Consider the following 14,628-nt stretch of genomic DNA (forward strand, 5'->3'; position numbering starts at 1 on the left):
TTATTATCCTCCAGCAATGTTTGTGAAAGCACAGCCCCAATTCCTGAGCTGTACGTATTCACTTCTAAAATAAATGTCCACTTCTAAAATAAATTACTATTGTACGAAAGCGATCCTGAAAAGCTCTCAAACAGCACAGGTCTATTTGGAATTTTCAAATAATCTATCTCAACTATTAATAGCTTGCATATAATCAGCAGTTACTTAGTTTCACTTTTTCTTTGAAAATTCCATGTTTCTATTCACAATTCTATTATTAATATACAAAAATTGCTGACGTAAATTGTTGTTCTTGCATTTTTGCGCATTAAACAGTAAAAGGGAACTACTTGCAGGTAGGAACTAAAGTTGTAAGTGGGGAACTGAAGAAATGTCAGACTGCACGTGCCATAGGATTGATCCAAGGAGTCATTTGAACAAACCATTTGGATTGTCATTTTTCCAGATTTTACCTAATTTGCATTGAAGTGAGAAAATCTCACTTCAAGTTGTTGCTGAAATCATCATTATTGCACATGTGAACTCCTGGTCGCTCATGCGTGCAGAAAATGAATGATCACTTATCACCTTGTCACTCACAGTGTGAATGCAGGGTTGACTCAATAATCAAACACTTGCTGCAGGCAGGATATCAGAAGGTGGCCCCAAGCTGTCATCTCCTCATCGCCAGGTCTAAAACTGTCACAAATAATGCTGATGGTTGATTTATTTTTTTATGCGCCCAAGAGTCTATGAGCATCTTGTGGTAAGATGTGTCAGTGGAAGTTAATCTTGAAATTGAGAGCTGTGGCAGGACCGTAATGGATCATGGACTGCCGTACAATGTAAACCTGTGAAAGAGCTGTTACTATAGAAACGATATTATACCTATTAGAACGAGCGCATTAATATAATCCTGTGATTTGCAGCTTCATTACTGTCAGAGCTGCTGTTATAGAAAATTAATCAACACCTTCTCACCAATCAGAATCCAGAATTAGCAGTGAAGGAGGCCATCTACACTTTATTAGAAGCACCTATACAAGTGCACATTCATTCAGTTAACCAATCAGCCAATCATGTGGCAGCAGCACAATACATAAAATCATGCAGATGCAGATCAAGAGCTTCAGTTAATGTTCACATCAAACATCAGAATGAAGAAAAAGTGTGAGCTCTGTGACTTTAACTTTGGCATGGTTGTTGGTGCAGATGGGCTGGTTTGAGTTTTTCAGAAACTGCTGATCTCCTGGGATTTTCACACACAACAGTCTCTAGAATGGTTCCAAAAAAAGAATAAAAAATCATTGAGAGAGCAAAAGTTCTGTGGGTGAAAATAGCCAGATTGGTCTGAGCTGACAGGAAGTCTATAGTAACTCAAATAATCACTCTTTACAACCGCGGTGAGCAGAAAAGCATCTCAGCATGCACAAAACATAAAAGCTTGAGGAGGATGAGCTACAACAGCAGAAGATCACATCAGGTTCCTCTTCTGTCAGCCAAGAACAGGAATCTGAGGTTATCAGACTCACCCACCCCATCTGGTACCATCAACCACGCCACGGTTAAAGTCACAGAGATCACACTTTTTCCTCATTCTGATGTTTGATGTGAACATTAACTGAAGCTTTTGACCTGCATCTGCATGAGTTTATGCATTACGCTGCTGCCACATGATTGGCTGATTAGATAACTGCATAGATGAGCAGGTGTACAGGTGTTCCTAATAAAGTGACCAGTGATTGTATATTGAACTGAAACAAACCACATATGATACATATCCATGTGATAGATATGATGAGAATTCCTAAAATCATAATGATGTCATAGGCTAAGACGTGACACACGTTGGCGAATGATCTGATGACAAACTTCAGGCGAGTAAAGAATTAAAACACAAGTCATCACCTTGACTCACTACTATGAGAAAATTCAAAACTTTTCCAGAAATGATTTAATTCAGTTTGCTATCTTCAGTAAAGAGAGTGTGAAATTAAAAAACTATCAACTGTAATTTAATTTAGGCTTTTGTGGTGTAATCACTTTATTTTTTTTATGATGTTTAAGCGTCCTATCTGTGTGTTATCCCAACTGCACTGAAAAATTTTGTTTATAGACACAATGTATTTGCTTTTTTTCTGAATATGTAAATGAACAATGTTTATAAATCATGTAATATTTAATCGAGATGTAAATATGTTCCTGTTTTTATCGTGTAAGGTATCAAGTGTGTATGAAATATTTAGATAAGACAAAGCGACTATGTTTTTTACGCTACTTTGCCAAACAAATGATGTTCAGACATATCTAATAAAATAGACAAACCAGGAAAATGTGTGTTTCATTCATTTTTTACCTGGACTCAGCTTTAATTTTGTCAAAGCAGATATATAAATAAATATATATAACTGGGACATGCTGATGATGGAATGTGGAGTGATTTGAAGTGTTCACAATAACGTCATTATGGAAAAATTACATATATTTTACATGTGATTATGGGAGTGATCTCTTCACAGGTGAAAGCGCATTTCAGCATTACACCTGGACTCAAGTAAACACGTGACACCATGTGTATAATCTGTGATAAATAAAAGCATGTGAAAAATTTATGTTAAAAAAATCACATATTAAAAATAAATAAATTAGTAAATTACAAGAAAATTATCACGTTAAAATAAATGAATCGTGTAAAAAAAAGTGGATTGGAATGACTAATGTGATGTTTTTTTTAAATCATCTGAAAATAAATAAATTGTGTAAATATAAAGAAATCGTGTGTAACACAATCACAGGTAAAAAGCAAATTACATAAAATATCACATTAAAAATAAAAGTGTAAAAAAAATACCCAAAGAACAACTGCATAAAATATTAGTAAATCATGCAAAATAAATTAATCATATAAAAGTTACATGTAAAAATAAATAAATCATGTTAAAAAAATCACACATGAAAATAAATGATCATAAAAAAATGTGAAAAAAAATGAGTTTATATGAAAAAATAATATGACTGTAAATTAACTGTGTAAAAAACAAAAATAAAATGAATCACATGGAGAAAAAAAATAAAATCATGTAAATAAAAAACTAACTGTAAAAATAAATAGATCATGTGTAAAAACCATGTTGAAAAATAAAATCACATAAAGAATTTTCAGACGATCATGTGATTATTCCCATGTGTGGATCATTAGGCTTTTCTGTAAGAGCAATACTGTGCGTGTTATATAGTGTGATTTATCACATTTATGATTGCTTAGTTAATAGATGGAGCGTCTCTAAGCTGCGCGCACACACACACACACACACACACACACACACACATGGTGTGAGTCATCACCTCAGACCAGCAGGTTTCTGGAGCGGATATATTGTTTCTCACTCAGCGTGTCCAGGAACACACACACGCTTTCCTGCTGCTCAAACATGAAAATCCGACTCGGCTCAGTAGCAGCTTCCTGCTGGAGCTTCACACCTGTTGTGCTCACTTCTGTCACACTGACCCAGGGCATATATAATCTTTACCATATATATATATTACCTATAATTATAACATATCCACAAGTCTAAATTTCTACAGACACAGAGCCTTTCACAGCCGATCAGATCACTTCATTTATATTCAAATCATTTTATATATATTTTTTGTTTATTAGAGAAACCAGATTGTTTCTGTAAAACTCCATTGCATTGTGTTTGATTTTTTTATCCTTGCACATTTCACCTTTCATCCTTATGAAACACCCACACAAAATACAACGATAAACAAAGACTTGTACACACACACACACACACACACACACACACACACAGTGCAGTTTGTAAACAAAAAAAAAAAAAGAAAAACAGTCTGACTCATCCTCTTTCCGTGTGTTTTAGGTTTTAGTATCTTGTTGCTATATTAACGTGGTTAATTTCTCACTTGGCCATCTGATCACTACCAACAGCAGTGGTTCCTGCTTTATTTTTTCCTCTCAAGGTCAGACTGATATAATAATAAACTTGATAAAACCCTACACTTTTTTCTCCTCATACCTGGAACTACGTCAAAAGTAAGTGTGAGGTATGGAGCAAATTTTTAAACATAAATGCACACCATCTAGAAAACACAATGTAGTTCAATTAAATTCTACTTTTTATTTCTCTTCAATCTAACTGGCTTACTAACTAGGTCACTTGCTATTTATCTAACTAACAAAGTAAAACAATAAAACGATTGGGTAGTTCAGGTAATAAAACTTTTTTTACATAGCTGTGTGAAGAGTTTGAAACATTAGTTTCAACATTAGTTTTGGGCAGGGGATTTTCTCCCTAATTTATGCTTGGCCAATTCACACCCACCAGTCAGGTTTCCCCTGGTTTCATACAACAGATACCAACCAGGGAGAGTAACACATGCTTCTGCCATAAAGCCAGCTTAACAGTTCTTTTCTGGGGAAGGAAGGAGCATAGACAAGAGAGAGTATGCCCCTCCAATGCTGCAGAGCCAATTATGCCCTCTTCGTCTTCTGGCCATGAAATGGTGAACACTACTGTTGCACCATTCTGGAGATGACATTTTAGTTATTTTAACATTATCTCATATGCAAAGGATTCATACAAGAAGTTCTAAAATGCATAGAATTGCCAATACACATAAGGAAATTGGTATTTATCACATCTGTGTATGCACAGCTGTATGCAATGGATGTTGATAAATCCCACTCATTCTAAATTGTTCAGCTTGTGCACAGCCACACTCATATGCATAAAGAAACGGCCCCAAATACCCATATACGGTAAACAACCTCCCCTTAAAAATCCCAGTAGACTGCTCATGCATTGCTTGTTGTGGACAACATGGAGCATGTGAAAAGGTCTAAGAAGATGAACTTCACTCACAGTGATGTAGAGATACTGTTGCACAAAGTAAAGCAAAAATTGTCAATTAGGCACTTATATACTTAGATGTGCAGTTTGACTGAGGCACTGTTTACACACATATGAATATTTTTTGAAACAGTTTTTCCCTCATTTTTGCTTCTCATCGACATGAACATAGCAAGACGCTTTACAAAATCCCGCTCCAAGGCGGATTATTTTTTTTTTATTTTCACTGTTTTTCTGTGACCGGGAATATCATATGTTTTAGAAAACATGATGCAACAGCAGGAACCTGCACATGTCCATTGTATGTTTTTCATGTATTATGATTTCTGGTCTGTATTTTCTTATTTAATAATGTTTTTGTTATTTAATTTCACTTTGTTTTATTATTATACCTTCATGTGGAGGAGAGAATATTACTGGCGCTGTTCTGCTCCTAAATTCACGACAAACAGCATTTCAAAAACAGATTTAGGACTAGAGACTGGTGAACTAGCAGTTGGTGGGGTGGGACAGTTTCCAGTCGGAAAATTTTAGAATGTCGAGTTCATCACTTCTGTCTATGAATTAATTTCTATGTTCTTGCATTGAAAGAATATCAGCAGTAATGAGATTGCCTGTTGATCTTGTGAAAAAAAAGTTGTGCATTTTACAATTTAAGTGATGAACAAAGACAAAGACAAACAAGAAACGCTTTTGGCTTGTCATGACAGTCTGTCTCAAAAATAGTCAGGCAAATTAAAGTGTGCAAATTGCCCGGTGGTTGCCCGGTGGTTGCCCGGTGGTTGCCCGGTGGTTGCCCGGTGGTTGCCCGGTGGTTGCCCGGTGGTTGCCCGGTGGTTGCCCGGTGGTTGCCCGGTGGTTGCCCGGTGGTTGGATTACTGATTGGAAGGTCATGAGTTCAATCCCCAGCACCACCAAGCTGCCACCACTGGGCCCTTGAGCAAGGCCCTTAATTCCACATATTACCTAAACAGAAAGGGAACATTCTCACTTAAAATACAGAATACCACTGACTCATTCACGTTGTGCTCAAATGGCTTGTGCATGTTCATGATGCTTGTGTTCTTGCTAATTCCAATCTGAACACGTATTTTAAGAATAGCAGCATCCCGTCCTTGAAAAGACAAACTGTAGGAGATGAGATCCAGTATACCCCTCAATATCCCTTACCTCAGGTGTGTAGCAAAGGTGGAAGTACTATCTTTAAAACAGTACTTTAGCATGTGCCTATGTCAAGGCAGAATGAGTACTGAATATGCCTTTGGCTGACTGAAGGCAAGGTTTGGAGCACTGCAAAGTGGACATCAATCTCAATGACCGGGTACATATGTGTGTGGAGGATGACTCAGGACGCTTGAGGAATTTTAACAGAGTTCTGGGCTTGCATTTATTTTTCGTGTTTTTTGCGTGTGCACTGTCTAGTTATTCCGATCGCACTTTCAGATGGATGGAATGAACCTGAGAATCTATTATCTTGGGCAACACTTCCTTCAACAAGTAGTTGCTTCCCTTGACCTGAAAATTGCACACAGCACCAACCTTGAAAATGAACTCTCGTTTTTAAAAGCATCTGCACCTCGTGTGAGGATCAAATTCACGACCTTCAGATTATGAGACTGACGCGCTACCTACTGTGCTAACGAGACTGGAAAAGGGTTTCAAGTGTTACATGGGAAATTGATCGAAGTTGTGCTGTTGTACCCATGTTTCTTGACGTTGAATTTATTTGGAATTTGGAGGCCAAAATCTCATGATCAAGGTTAAAATAAAAATATTTCAAACCAAAGACGCAAGGGAGCTTAGGTTGATTTAATGCATAAAAGCCTTGGAGATCACCTACTCGCATTTTAATACATGGGGGTCAAAATTCCGCCATTTGGTCTCTCCTAACCAAGCTCTAACCAACTGAGCTTACCAACTCGTGTTCTTACACATGGGGGTCAAAACAAAAATCTGCTCTGGAAGACCACTTCTACCCAGCCTCTAAGCACCTGCTCTAACTGAACAATCAAACAGCAAATGCTTCCTGAGCCATTTCTCCGAAGAGGGAGAAGCAAGCCAGGGACCCCATGTAGGGAAATTAGGTACTTTTACCCAACGGAAGCCTTGAAGTTCACATATTCATATTCTTCCACAGATGTGGTCAAAATACCACTATCACATGTAAAAGGGGAATTAGCTGAAAGGGTAGAGTGCTGACTTAGCATGAGAGGGGTAGTGGGATTGATGCCTGCATTCTCCAATGCAGGAACAGTCTACGTGTGTATTGTTTAGTTATTCAGATACCACTTTTGAATGGAAAAATGTTCTTGACATGTTGGGATTCAACCAGAGAATCGATTATCTTGGGCAAGGCTACTTTCAACAAGTTGCTTCCCTTGACCTGAAAATTGCACACAGCACCAACCTTAAAAATGGCCAGTATGGGGACCGAACCCACAACCTTGACGTAATTAACACCATGCTCTAACCAGCCAAAACAAATAAGAGGCTTTTCCTGAGGTGCTCCTCTGAAGAGGAACAAGTTGGCCACGGTAACAGATTACTTATGCTTGGGTATCTTTAATGGATGGAAGCCTTGAATATCACCTACTCGTATTCTTACACATGGAGGCCAAGATCTTATGATCAAGGCTAAAATAAAAACACTTCAAACGTTTGTTGTGCTTGAACCATGACCCTCCCCTTCAAATGTAGTATGGGAACTTGATCAAAGGTTGTGCTGTTGTAGCCATGTTTCTTGACTTTGAATTTATTTATGATTTTAAATTTTATTTAGACCAAATGTGGAACCATTGGAACAACAGCTTTCGTTTAAAAGGTGTACCCATAATCAATGTGAGGATGGCCATCAAGACCATCAGAATATGAGACTACCAGGCACCTTGGATTTATGTGTGGTATGGTCAATTGATCAAGAGGTCTATGATTACATGCACTGAAGGGAGAGGGCAGTTGTACCTATTTTTCTTGACTTCTAATATATTTGCACTAATTGGGGTACAAGTGCACCAACATCTCTCATTTTTAAAATTCCAGATTATGAGAGCAATTGTGGTAACTTTGGACCAACAGCTCTCGTCCATCACAAGATCATTATCAAGACACTTTGGAATACGAATCTACACATCCAGTGTGTTCAATTGTTCAGGAGGTTGATGATATCCATGACAAGATCATCAAGACACTTTTATGTTATTTTATTTTCACTGAATGGGGCACAATGGCACCAAGGACTTGTTTTTAAAAGCACCCGTGCCCCGTGTGAGGATCGAACTCACGACCTTCAGATTATGAGACTGACGCGCTACCTACTGCGCTAACGAGGCTGGAAAAGGGGTTTTCGGGTTTGTACCATGAGCCTCGCCTTCACGTGTCATATGATCAAGGCTAAAATAAAAACACTTCAACAAAAGACACAAGAGACCTTAGGTACATTTAATGCATAAAAGCCTTGGAGATCACCTACTCACATTTTAATACATGGGGGTCAAAATTCCACTATCTGGTCTAAAAGTCCTCTCCAAACCAAGATCTTGTCAGCTGACCTTACCTACTAATCTTCTTACACATGGGGGTCAAAACGCCACCACCATCCGCTCTGAAAGACCACTTTTACCCTGCGTATAACCAACTTGTCTAACTGAACGTTCAAACAACAAAAGCTTCCTGAGGCATGCCTCCCAAGTGGGAGAAGCAGGCTGGGGACCTCATGTAGATGGAGATTAGGTAGTGTTAAGAGATTGAGGCCATGCAGAACACCTACTCATATTCTAACTCTTGCGGTTCAAAATTCCACCACCTTCTTAAAAAGACCAAATGTAAACGACTTCAAAGCAACTGCTTTAACTGAACAATCAAACAGCAAATGCTTCCTGAGCCATGCCTCTGAAAAGGGAGAGGGTGGTCAGCTACCTCATGTAGTGAAAATAGTTTTAACGGACTAAAACCTTAAAGATCATCTACTCATATTCTTACACTTGGGCTTCAAAATACCACCATCTGGTTAAAAAGGCCACTTGTAACCAAACCCTAAGCTACTGTTCTAATTGAACAATCATGTAGTGAGATTAGGTAGTTTTAATGGACTGAAACCTTTCCTTCCCTTGTCTCTGTGGATTCATCGACACAGAATGTTTTGTTAATCTGGGATGTTTGGATGCCCTTTCAGTTATGCTCTCTTAAGAAGTGTTGCTGGAGTACCTTCTTGTACTCTGATTGTGCATATTGTACATCATTTTAAACCATTACAGGACAAGAGCATACCTTATGATACGTGTTCTCTCGCTTGCGCTCTTTCTCGCTCTGTCAAGCCACACGTTACTCCTGCTTCTTCACGAGATGCAGACCCTCCTGTATTGCCTGGCTTATCCTGAAGCTCTACTTCAGCTTGGAGCCTCCTTCACTTGAGAATAACTCACTACTGATAAGTATGGCCCACATGGATAACCTAAAGTTTGCTGTGGATGGTACTGCATGGATCCCTTAAAGACCACTGTGGATGCTCTCACTTGGACAGCCTAAGGCTTGCACTTGCTGAAAACTATGCACAAGTCTTTTTCTTTTCACACCTATTTAGACCCTCTTGGCATTCCACTTTCCTTACACGTTCACACTTCTGGCTTTGTAACTGATCCTCTCTCTGATTTTGTGTTACCATGTGCACCTGTTCCTTATTTCCTGTCTTGTATTTAAGGCCTAGTTTCTTTTCTTCTTCTTCAAAGTTCCAGGTGCCAAAATTGTATCTCAAGGCTCCTTTTTGGTTTTTAACCAAGTCAAGCTGCAGCCACAATTCACAATTCCATGTCCTGTTCAGATCTGTCACAAATATATTACAAGAAAAGAAAGAAAGAAGCAAAACATTTCTTCTATCAGATGGGAATTTTTTTTTTTTTTTTAACGAGTATAATTTTTTGTGAGGATCGCCTTCAAGGCTATCAGATTAGCTGAAACCCTACCTACAACACTCAAGAGGGTTTGTTGTGATTGTACCATGACTCTCCAACCCATGTTTCTTGACTTTGAATTTATTTAGAATTAAAATGTTATTTAGGCCAATTGTGGTACCATTGGACCAACAGCTTTCATTTAAAGGTGTACCCATAGTCAGTGAGAGAATCTCTACCAACATCATCAGAATATGAGACTACCAAAGCACTTTGGGGTTTACATGTGTGGTATGGTCAATTGATCAAGAGGTTGATGATTTCTTGCAATTGAACCCAGACTTTAATTGCATTTTCTCTGAATGGGGGACAATGGCACCAAGGACTCTTGTTTTTAAAAGCATCCGTGCCCCGTGTGAGGATCGAACTCACGACCTTCAGATTATGAGACTGACGCGCTACCTGCTGCGCTAACGAGGCGGGTAAAGGGGTTCTCGGGCTTGTGCCATGACCCTCCCCTTCAAATGTCATATGGGAACTTGATCATGAGCTTGTGCTCTTGTACCCATGTTTGTTGACTTTGAATTTATTTAGAATTTTTTATTTTATTTTGACAATTGTGCTACCATTGGACCAACAGCTATGTACCCATACTGAATGTGAGGATCTTCCTCAAGACCATCAGAATATGAGACCGCCAGCACTCTGGATTTATATGTGTGGTATTTTCAATTGATCAAGAGGTCTATGATTACTTGCACTGAAGGGAGAGGGCAGTTGTACCCATTTTTCTTGACTTCTAATATATTTGCACTAATTGGGGTACAAGTGCACCAACATCTCTCATTTTTAAAATTTCAGATTATGAGAGCAATTGTGGTAACTTTGGACCAACAGCTCTCATTTTACAGTTTTTCTCGATTGCTAACACACAATTCATGAAACAATTCACCATTTTCTCACAACTATAAACACAATCACAAAACTATACACCAACTTGCACAAACCTCAAACTTCCAGATCAAAACCAAATATTCTAGTCAAAAACATATTCTCTTCAGTCAAAATCAAACTTTGGCCTCAGACGATGCACAAACCTAACAAATACACAGACTACTCCTCTGCCTAGAATACACCAGTGAGATCAATTCAAAACACTGTTACTAAAACCTCTTACTGGGAATCAGGAATCAGTGGAAGGGTGAAAGTACAATAAAATACAAAGAGAAAATACAAGGAGGATTTTTTTTATTACAGGAATGTAATATTATATACACTCCACCCCCAACCCCCCAAAAGGTGTAAAGAACTGAGTATGAACTCAGTATGCAACAAAAGACTGTTTACTGTCAGTTACAGTACACTAAAAAAAAAAAAAAAAAAAAAAAAAAAAAAAAAAAAAAACACTGATCAGTTACTGATCAGCATCCTCGGCACCCTCAGCATCACATCTCTGGGCAGGATCAGGCCACATACCTTCATCTACATCACAGTAAATGTTTTCTCTTGCAAGGCAGCCGAGAAAATGGGAGTATGCTGGTAGAAACATGTTAGAAAATCTGGGATGGTCATTGAACCAATTGCGGACCAGAGCAGCACGATGGAAGCTTACATTATCCCAAATTACAACATACTGAGGCTGCTCTGCCCGTCCTGGCTCTCTTGCTTCATGCTGGATAACGGAACCATAGAGATGGTCAAGGAAAACCAAGAGATGTTTGATGGTGGAGAACCCCATGGTGACTGATGGCAGCACACAGTGTCACATTACCCCCACGCTGTCCAGGGACCTCCACAGTGGCACGCCTTCCAATAATGTTCCGCCCCCTTCACCTCCTTTTAGTTAGATTAAACCCAGCCTCATCAATAAATATATATTCATGCAGAGTGTCTCTACCATCAAACTCGAACATGTTCTGCGAAAAGATGTTTTGTAGCCATGTTTCTTGACTTTGAATTTATTTATGATTTTAAATTTTATTTAGACCAAATGTGGAACCATTGGAACAACAGCTTTTGTTTAAAAGTGTACCCATAATCAATGTGATGATCGCCATCAAGACCATCAGAATATGAGACTACCAAGCACCTTGGATTTATATGTGTGGTATGCTGAATTGATCAAGAGGTTGATGATTACTTGCACTGAAGGGAGAGGGCAGTTGTACCTATTTTTGTTGACTTCTAATATATTTGCACTAATTGGGGTACAAGTGCACCAACATCTCTCATTTTTAAAATTCCAGATTATGAGAGCAATTGTGGTAACTTTGGACCAACAGCTCTCGTCCATCACAAGATCATTATCAAGACACTTTGGAATACGAATCTACACATCTAGTATGTTCAATTGTTCAGGAGGTTGATGATATCCATGACAAGATCGTCAAGTCACTTTTATTTTATCTTATTTTCACTGAATGGGGCACAATGGCACCAAGGAATCTTGTTTTTAAAAGCACCTGTGCCCCGTGTGAGGATCGAACTCACGACCTTCAGATTATGAGACTGACGCGCTACCTACTGCGCTAACGAGGCTGGAAAAGGGGTTTTCGGGCTTGTGCCATGACCCTCCCCTTCAAGTGTCATATCGGCACTTGATCATGAACTTGTGCTCTTGTACCCATGTTTGTTGACTTTGAATTTATTTAGAATTTTTTATTTTATTTTGACAATTGTGCTACCATTGGACCAACAGCTATGTACTCATACTCCATATGAGGATCTTCCTTAGGATCATCAAAATATGAGACTGCCAACACTTTGGATTTATATGTGCGGCATGCTCAATTGATCAAGACTTCTATGATTACTTGCACTGAAGGAAGAGGGCAGTTGTACCCATTTTTCTTGACTTCTAATATATTTGCATTAATTGGGGTACAATTCAATTCAATTCAATTTTATTTGTATAGCGCTTTTAACAATGGACATTGTCACAAAGCAGCTTTACAGAAATAAATGGATTCACAAAAATATATTGTAAATATTTAAATTTATCACTGTGAATTTATCCCTAATGAGCAAGCCAGTGGCGACGGTGGCAAGGAAAAACTCCCCGAGATGATATGAGGAAGAAACCTTGAGAGGAACCAGGCTCAAAAGGGAACCCATCCTCATCTGGGTGCAACGGATAGTGCAATTATAAATAAATCCCTTCTATTGTGTACTATATGGACAAATAGTGCAATTGTGCAACCAATAAATTCATCACAGTATTTGCAAGAGGTCCGGCTGGTTAAAATCTATCCACTGTCCACTGATGGAGTCCTGAGTACGAAGCTGCTCGTGGCAACTGCAGCCCCAAAGCCACTACAGCAATCGCAGTCCCAAGCCATTACAGTACAGCTCCCCATATGTGATCCCCAAGCCATCTCCACAGCCCCCAGGTGGCACCATCCCCAGCAATCCAAACAGTTCTTCAGGCAGTCCATATGGGGCCACCCCCAGCAGCAGCGAGCGAACTCAACCGATGAGAACTCCAACCAGAAGTAGGGCATCAGGATGGGTCAGGCAGCGAGGAGGAGCAGAAGGGGTCAGGATCACTGGCATCACTGGCATCTCAGAAGTAGCATGTGTAGCTCGACAGAGAGTGAGGGAGAGAGAGAGATGGAGAGAAAGGAAGAGATTGTTAGGTGAGCTTTTGTCCTCTAATGGTTAAGCACGATGTACTTTGCATGCAGAGTGCAAGCAGGGGCTCCGGCAAGACTAGCTATGACAGCATAACTGAAAGGGAGAGCCAGAAGCTAACACAGACATGAGGGCACCCTGGGACATAAGGCAGCCAGCCACTCCACCGTCGACAAACCTGAGTGAACGTGTGAGAGTGGGGGGGCGACAGCATCCAAACATCCCATTTCACCACAACACTCTATGCCTGTGAAACCCTCCAGACCTGCTCCTGTACCTAAGAAAACTATTCACAAAAGGCTTGACTAAACAAATATGTTTTCAGCCTAGACTTAAACACTGAGACTGTGTCTGAGCCCCGAACACTAAGTGGAAGGCTGTTCCATAACTGTGGGGCTTTGTATGAGAAAGCTCTACCCCCAGCTGTAGCCCGCATTATTCGAGGTACCAACAAATAGTCTGCATCTTTTGATCTGAGTACAAGTGCACCAACATCTCTCATTTAAAAAATTCCAGTTTATGGGAGCACTTGTGGTAACTTTGGTACAACAGCTCTCATTTTAAGATCCATCCACGACAAGATCATCAACACACTTTTATTGACTTTACACTGATTGGTGTACAACGGCACCAAGGACTCTCATTTTTTCAAGCATCTGTGCCCCATGAGAGGATTGAACTTACAACCTACAGACTGTAAGACTAACATGCTACCTACTGCGCTAACAAGGCGGGCCAACTGATCGAGGTTGTGCCCTTGTACCCATGTTTCTTGACTCTGAACTTATTAAAAATTTAAAGTTTCTTTTTAGAACTATTGTGGTACCATTGGACCAACCACAGATTATACAGATTATGAGAGATGTTGGTGCACTTGTACCCCAATTAATGCAAATATATTAGAAGTCAAGAAAAATGGGTACAACTGCCCTCTTCCTTCAGTGCAAGTAATCATAGAAGTCTTGATCAATTGAGCTACTACTGTGCTAACAAGGTTGAAAAAGGGCATCCAGGGCTTCTACCATGGATCTAAATGTGTACGTGGATCTAGATTAAAACTTCCCTTGCCCCGTGTGAGGACCGCCCTCAAGACCATCAGATTATCAGACACTATACAACACCAAAGAGGCTGTTACAGGGTTTCTTAGGCTTGTACCATGACCCTCCCCTTCAAGTGTAGTATGGGCACTTGATCAAAGGTTGTGCTGTTGTAACCATTTTTCTTGAATTTGAATTTATTTGGAATTTGGAGGCCAAAA

At 39.4% G+C, this 14,628-nt stretch overlaps 3 non-coding genes across 3 annotated transcripts; all 3 read right to left on the bottom strand.

Moving 5' to 3' along the window:
* Nucleotides 1–8,109: 8,109 nt before the first annotated feature.
* On the bottom strand, nt 8,110–8,182 carry trnam-cau (transfer RNA methionine (anticodon CAU)). Its single transcript has one exon. It is a non-coding gene; the product is annotated as a tRNA-Met (tRNA).
* A 1,964-nt stretch (nt 8,183–10,146) lies between these two features.
* trnam-cau (transfer RNA methionine (anticodon CAU)) lies at nt 10,147–10,219 on the bottom strand. The gene has a single exon. It is a non-coding gene; the product is annotated as a tRNA-Met (tRNA).
* A 1,985-nt stretch (nt 10,220–12,204) lies between these two features.
* trnam-cau (transfer RNA methionine (anticodon CAU)) lies at nt 12,205–12,277 on the bottom strand. The gene has a single exon. It is a non-coding gene; the product is annotated as a tRNA-Met (tRNA).
* Between the last annotated feature and the right edge of the window lie 2,351 nt (nt 12,278–14,628).

This window comes from Pangasianodon hypophthalmus, chromosome 5, assembly GCF_027358585.1.
Source record: "Pangasianodon hypophthalmus isolate fPanHyp1 chromosome 5, fPanHyp1.pri, whole genome shotgun sequence".
Classification (NCBI taxonomy): Eukaryota; Metazoa; Chordata; class Actinopteri; order Siluriformes; family Pangasiidae; genus Pangasianodon; species Pangasianodon hypophthalmus.